Source organism: Medicago sativa, chromosome 8, assembly GCF_051527215.1.
Source record: "Medicago sativa cultivar Bolivia chromosome 8, Bolivia_mono, whole genome shotgun sequence".
Taxonomy (NCBI): domain Eukaryota; kingdom Viridiplantae; phylum Streptophyta; class Magnoliopsida; order Fabales; family Fabaceae; genus Medicago; species Medicago sativa.
Genome location: NC_140756.1, coordinates 77266387 through 77272946, shown reverse-complemented (window position 1 = coordinate 77272946; position 6560 = coordinate 77266387).

The following is a 6560-nucleotide window of genomic DNA, read 5'->3' as shown; positions in this document are numbered from 1 at the left end:
ATTGATGAACATAGACTCCATCTTTGCATTGATTGATTTGAATGCCAAGGAAGAACTTCAGCTCTCCCATCATGCTCATTTCAAATTCATCCTGCATTAACTCAGAAAATTCCTTGCAAAGAGATGCATTAGTAGAACCAAATATTATATCATCAACATATATTTGCACAACAAGAATATCTTTCCCAAGGGTCCTTCTGAAGAGTGTAGTGTCAACCTGTCCTCTCTTAAAATCATTTTTGATTAAGAAATTACTTAGTCTATCATACCAAGCTCTGGGAGCTTGTTTCAAGCCATATAGTGATTTCTTCAATTTAAAAACATGGTCAGGATATTTAATATCCTCAAATCCAGGAGGTTGCTTAACATACACTTCTTCTTCTATGACACCATTGAGAAATGCACTCTTGACATCCATCTGATATAATATTATGCCATGATTAACAGCATAGGAAAGAAGTAACCTGATTGCTTCCAATCTTGCAACTGGAGCAAACGTTTCAGTGTAATCAATGCCTTCTTGTTGACTATACCCTTGTGCAACAAGTCTGGCTTTGTTTCTTGTTACTTCACCTTGCTCATTCAGCTTGTTTCTGAATACCCATTTTGTTCCAATAATGTTCTTGTGCTGAGGTTTGGGTACCAGATCCCACACATCATTTCTTTGAAATTGATTCAACTCTTCTTGCATAGCTAGGATCCATCCATCATCTGAAAGTGCTTCATCAACTGTTGTAGGTTCAATCATTGAGATTAGTCCAATCATTGACTCTTCTTGTCTGAAATGTGATCTTGTTCTTCTTGGACTATCTTTGTTTCCAATGATTAGCTCTTCAGGATGTGAAGACTTGTGTTTGAATGTGTTTCTGGGAGGATCTTCTTGATGTGAGTCATCTTGTGCTTCATCAGAAGCAGCTTCATCTTGTGCTTCTGATGTGGGTTCAGCTTCTGCACTATCTTCAGACTCAGCTATCTGATCAGGTTCTGGAGTAGCTTCTGGAACCTGTATCTCTGCAAAACTTTCACCTTGCTTTGAAGTTTTATCTTCAAGCTCTTTGTCATCAAATTTAACGTGCATAGATTCTTCAACACAGAGTGTTTCTGAATTATACACCCTGTATGCCTTTGACCTTTCAGAGTAACCTAAAAAGATTCCTCTTTGGGCCTTGGCATCAAATTTCTTTAGGTAGAGCTTGTTGTTCAGAATGTAACATGTACATCCAAATTGATGAAAGTAAGAGATATTGGGTTTTCTTCCTTTAAAGAGTTCATATGCTGTTTTCTCCAAAATAGGTCTAATATAGATCCTGTTTTGAACATAGCATGCTGTATTCACTGCTTCTGCCCAAAAATGTTTTGGTAAATTGTTTTCATGAATCATGGTTCTGGCCATTTCTTGTAAAGTTCTATTCTTTCTCTCTACAACCCCATTTTGTTGTGGTGTTCTAGGAGAAGAGAATTCATGGAAAATTCCATGTTTTTCACAAAAAGCTTCAAATGGCTCATTTTCAAATTCTCCACCATGATCACTTCTGACTTTCAAAATTTTTGATTCTTTTTCAGATTGAATTTGAGTGCAGAAGCTACTGAATACATCACACGCAACATCTTTACTCTTTATGAATTTCACCCAAGTCCATCTGCTGTAATCATCAACAATGACTAATCCATATCTACTTCCATATAAGGATGCAGTACTTACTGGTCCAAATAAATCAATATGGAGTAATTCTAAAGGTCTTGAGGTTGAAACAATATCTTTTGTTTTAAAAGATGATTTCACAATTTTCCCTCTCTGACATGCACCACAGAGTGCATCTGAATAATAGTCAATGTCTGGTAGCCCTTTCACAAGTTGTAACTTACTAAGCTTAGATATTAACCTCCAGTTAGCATGTCCCAACCTTTTGTGCCACATCCATTTCTTATCATTCACTGATAGTAGGCACATCACCTTCTGATCAGCCAGTTCAGAAAAATTGATTTTATAGACATTGTCAACTCTCTTTCCTTTGAACACAATGGATTTGTCTTCCTTGTTGATTACTGTACAGTTGGGTTTTTCAAAAAGCACATCATAACCATTATCACAAAATTGACTAATGCTCAAAAGGTTATGTTCAAGACCATCTACCAACCATACATTATTAATTGAGGTAGAGGAGTTACCAATAGTTCCTCTACCTATGATCTTGCCTGACTGGTTGCCTCCAAATTTCACATTTCCTCCCTCTTTCATTGTTAGGCTGAGGAACATGGACTTGTCTCCTGTCATGTGTCTTGAGCAACCACTGTCTAGGTACCATGATCTTTGCTTTGGCACTGCTCTTAGACATACCTGCATCATTGACATTTTTAGATTTAGGTACCCATTGTTCTATGGGTCCTGGAAGGTTAGTACTTAAGGCTTTACTCTTCACTTCTTGTACCTTGTGCTGTGAGTTGGGTTGCTTCTGATTAACCATCACCTTAGGTTTTGGTACTTCAGAAGCAGTGACTGTCTTCTTCTGAAACTTAGACTTCAGAGCCCCAGATTTTGGTTTCACCAGACTCTGAGGAATAGGTTCTGATCTTTTCAGGATCCTAACCTTTGAAGTTTTGGAATCAGATTTGATCATAGCCTTTGACTTAGAGTTCTTTGGCTTTGAAGTAATCTTAGCCTTAGAACTAGAAGCTTCAGGTTCTGATTGAACAACAGTTTCCAACTCAGCCCCTTCTGGTACAAAGAATGTTTTCAGACCTTCCTTGATGCATTCACAACAAGACTTTAGATTGGTTTTCTCCAGTTTCACTTCTGGAAAACCAATTCCTCTGCCATTGTTCTTGTAAATGCTATAAATCATAGAAGCCACTCTGCTTCTGTCAATGCCAGATATAATAAAATCTTCAAGAGCAATTTCATGGTTACTTAAAGGTTTTTCATTACACTTTTCTTGTAGCTTCTGACATAAGAACCTGAGCTGATCTTCATATGTTTTACACATGAAGTCAAAGCCCCTAAGTCCTTGTTCAGAAGCTTTCAGATCCAATAAAGTTGATTTTTGCTGTTGTACCAAATCAGCATATTTTTCTTTTAAATCCTTCAACTCATTGGTTCTTACTTCAAAATGTGTAAGAAGTTCTTTAAGTGACTCAACAAGTTCATCTCTGGGAATTTTGGAATATACCTCGTTTTCATCTTCTGAGTCTGAATCTGACCCAGCTTCTGAAGTTGCTGTTGCTACCAACCCAACAACTACCTTTGCATCTTCATCAGCTTCCTCTTTATCAGATCCAGATTCACTACCCAAATCATCCCAGGTTGCCATTAAACTCTGCTTAATCTGCTTCTTGAATTTGCTTGGTTTGAATGTAGACCTCTTTGACTTGTCCTTTGACTTTTCTCTTTGAAGACCAGGGCATTCAGCAATGAAGTGACCTGGCTTCTTACAGTTGAAGCATCCCTTCTGATCTTCTTTCCTTGAGCTTCTGGAGTTACCCCTTCTGGAGAGAAAATTTCTGTTCTTCTTGGCCAGATATTGAAGTCTGTTTGAGAGCATGGCCATTTCTGCAGCATCTGGTTCAGAGTCTGAACTTGACTGTTCTTCCTCTTCAGATTCAACCACTTTGAGAGCTTTTGATGACTTGCCTTTGGATGGAAGAGCTATTGATTTACTCTTCTTAGTAGACTCATGTTCATTAAGACTTAACTCATGAACTTTGAGAGAACTAACAAGATCTTCGACACTTAAAGTGTTTAAATCTTTAGCTTCCTCAATGGCAGTCACTTTTGGTCTCCATCTGGCAGGTAAGCTTCTGAGTATCTTGCTTACATGATCAGAAGCAACATAGCTCTTCTTTAGAATCTGTAGACCAGAAACTAAGGTTTGAAACCTTGAGTACATCTCCTCAATAGTTTCATCATCCTTCATTTTGAATAACTCATACTGATGTACAAGCAGGAGAGCCTTTGCTTCTTTGACCTTCTTGCTCCCTTCATAATTTGAACAGAGAGAAGCAAACATAGCTTTAGCAGTGGATTTGTCACTCATCTTCATGTATTCTGCTTTGGGTATGGCAGTGACAAGAGCTCCTCTGATAATATGATGCTTCTTGTAAAGTTTCCTCAGTTCTGGAGTATGTTTCTTTCTATCCACAGCAGCTCCTTCTTCATCAAGGACTAAATCACCAACACCATCTTCCAGAATATCCCATAATTCTTCATCTAGGCTCATGATGTAACTGTAAAAGTTGGTCTTCCACCAAGAGAACTCTTCAGCATCTCCATTGAACTTTGGAACTTTTCCAATACTGGTTTTCTTACTATCACTATAATCATGTGAGACATGTTTATAGCTAGTATCACCAGGACCAGTAGGAGTAGGAGTAGACATGTTTTTCTCAGATCTTTGACTGTTGCACGGTTAAGTGTTACACAACAGACCAAGGCTCTAGATACCAATTGAAGGTGAGAAAAACACAAGAAGGGGGGTTGAATTGTGTTTTAGAAAAATTATTCTTTTCTCCTAAAAACTGAACACACTGATCAGAAGCTAAGCGAGACAGCTTCTGAAGTGATAATCAGAATCTAAATGCAGCGGAATAAAACAGAGAGAGAGAAGAAGAACGACACAAAGCAATTATACTGGTTCCTTCCACAATCCGGAAGTAGTCCAGTCCCCCTTGCACTTCCAAGGAGATTTCACTATGAGTAATATCTGATTACAAATGCTCAAGCACACAAGCAAGAGACTTCCAATGCTCAAGCACACAAGCAAGAGACTTCCAATGCTCAAGCACACAAGCAAGAGACTTCCTGCTCAAGCACAACTGCAAGAGACTTCCTAACTAAACAAAATTACACAGAAAATTGTTTAAGGTTGAACACTTGATATACAATCAGAGGTGCTCACAATACAAATCAGATACAGACTCAATGGACTTAAGAATTTCTAAGATATGACTTTGAGACACAGAAATTCTAAGTGAATGCAGAACAATTTCAGCAGAGGTTTGGTACTTGTGAAAATCTTTGTGAGTCTTTCGTTCAGAGTTCATGCATTACCAATTCTCTAGGTCTTCACTCCTTTATATAGTGGTGTGAAAGAGACGTTGTGAAATTGCCAGCACACCAAAGAGTCGTTGTTGAAGCTTAATCTTTCACCAATAATCTTTTGCCTGATTTGGCTGTTGTCCTATGAAGAACAAATTTGAAATCCATTCCTTATCCAAAGGAACATCTATGCAGGCGAAACCGTATTCTGGAGCTGTTTTCTTGTCCTGTAGCGCGGACACAAAACAGAGTAGTGGAGAACGTGGTTGTACAATTCGTACAAAGTACAATGTCAACGCTTTCGTCCAAATTGCAAACACACGCCTTCAAACACCTTTGAAATGACCGTTGCAAACTCCACTAATCCTTTGTTTGTGTTTTCGAATCCAATAGACAGCTTTTGCATTGATAATTCTTCAATTCTTGATTCTTTGCAAATCCAGTTGATATTCAGCTTCTGGTGAAATGGCTTCTGATGAGGCAGCTTCTGATGATGCAGCTTCTGATGATATGACTTCTGCAGCTTCTGATGACGCAGCTTCTGATGATGTGGCTTCTGGACCTCTTGTCTTCAGAAGCACTATTCTTCAGGAGCAGCTTACTTCAGGAGCGCTATTTCTTCAGGAGCAGCTTGACTTCAGGAGCGCTTTTTCTCTTCAGTAGCAAGTTGCCTTCAGGAGCGTCCAAGCTTCAAATTTTTGTTGTTTCCATAGCTCTTTATTTGCTCATTCAGAACCAATGATGATGTAACTTTATAATTATGGTCCTGTACACTTGAACAAATATTAGCTAGTCCAATTTACATTTTTTAATACCTTGTTATCATCAAAACCCTTTAAGGTTCATTGTTAAACACATTTTGTTCCAACATAATTTTCTTTCCATTTTTTTAGTGAGTACCTATTTGTTTGTTTTTTTTAAGAAGTCAACCCCACCAAAACTGACAGCGAGAAGAATCAAACACGAGACATTGAGAGAAACACACTCCAAAGTCTAATGTCAACACCATAATGCCAACATAAGTGGGTTATTCATTTGTATTCGTGATACATATAATGCTAACAATAGTCATTTTAACATTACTTTTCCTAACCCTCATTCTTTGATTGGACACAATGCATATGAGTCACACATTAGCAATATCCAACGGTTTGCGCAATGTTATATTTGAAACGGATAGAGAAACTTTGTTAGCCGCGCTTCAAGCTCTCAATATTCCATGTAATGATTTCGATGATCTAGTACCTGAATGCAAGAGTCTCTCATCTAATAATTCCGAGAGCTCATATTATTGCTAGAGCTGCCTTTTCTAGTCTTAATCTTTGTAACTTTCATGATGTACAATAGAAACTCTTTAATTTAATACTCGGTAAATTAATAAACTCTCTAAAATAATAAATTTGTCCGGTCCCGACTTGGGCCAATGTAAAAAATTGAAAAACTCGATAAAATAATAAGATAATAATTTTTCGGAAGATCCCTTTATAATTTTCGGTCCCAAGAAAATCATAAATTAATAATTCATAGA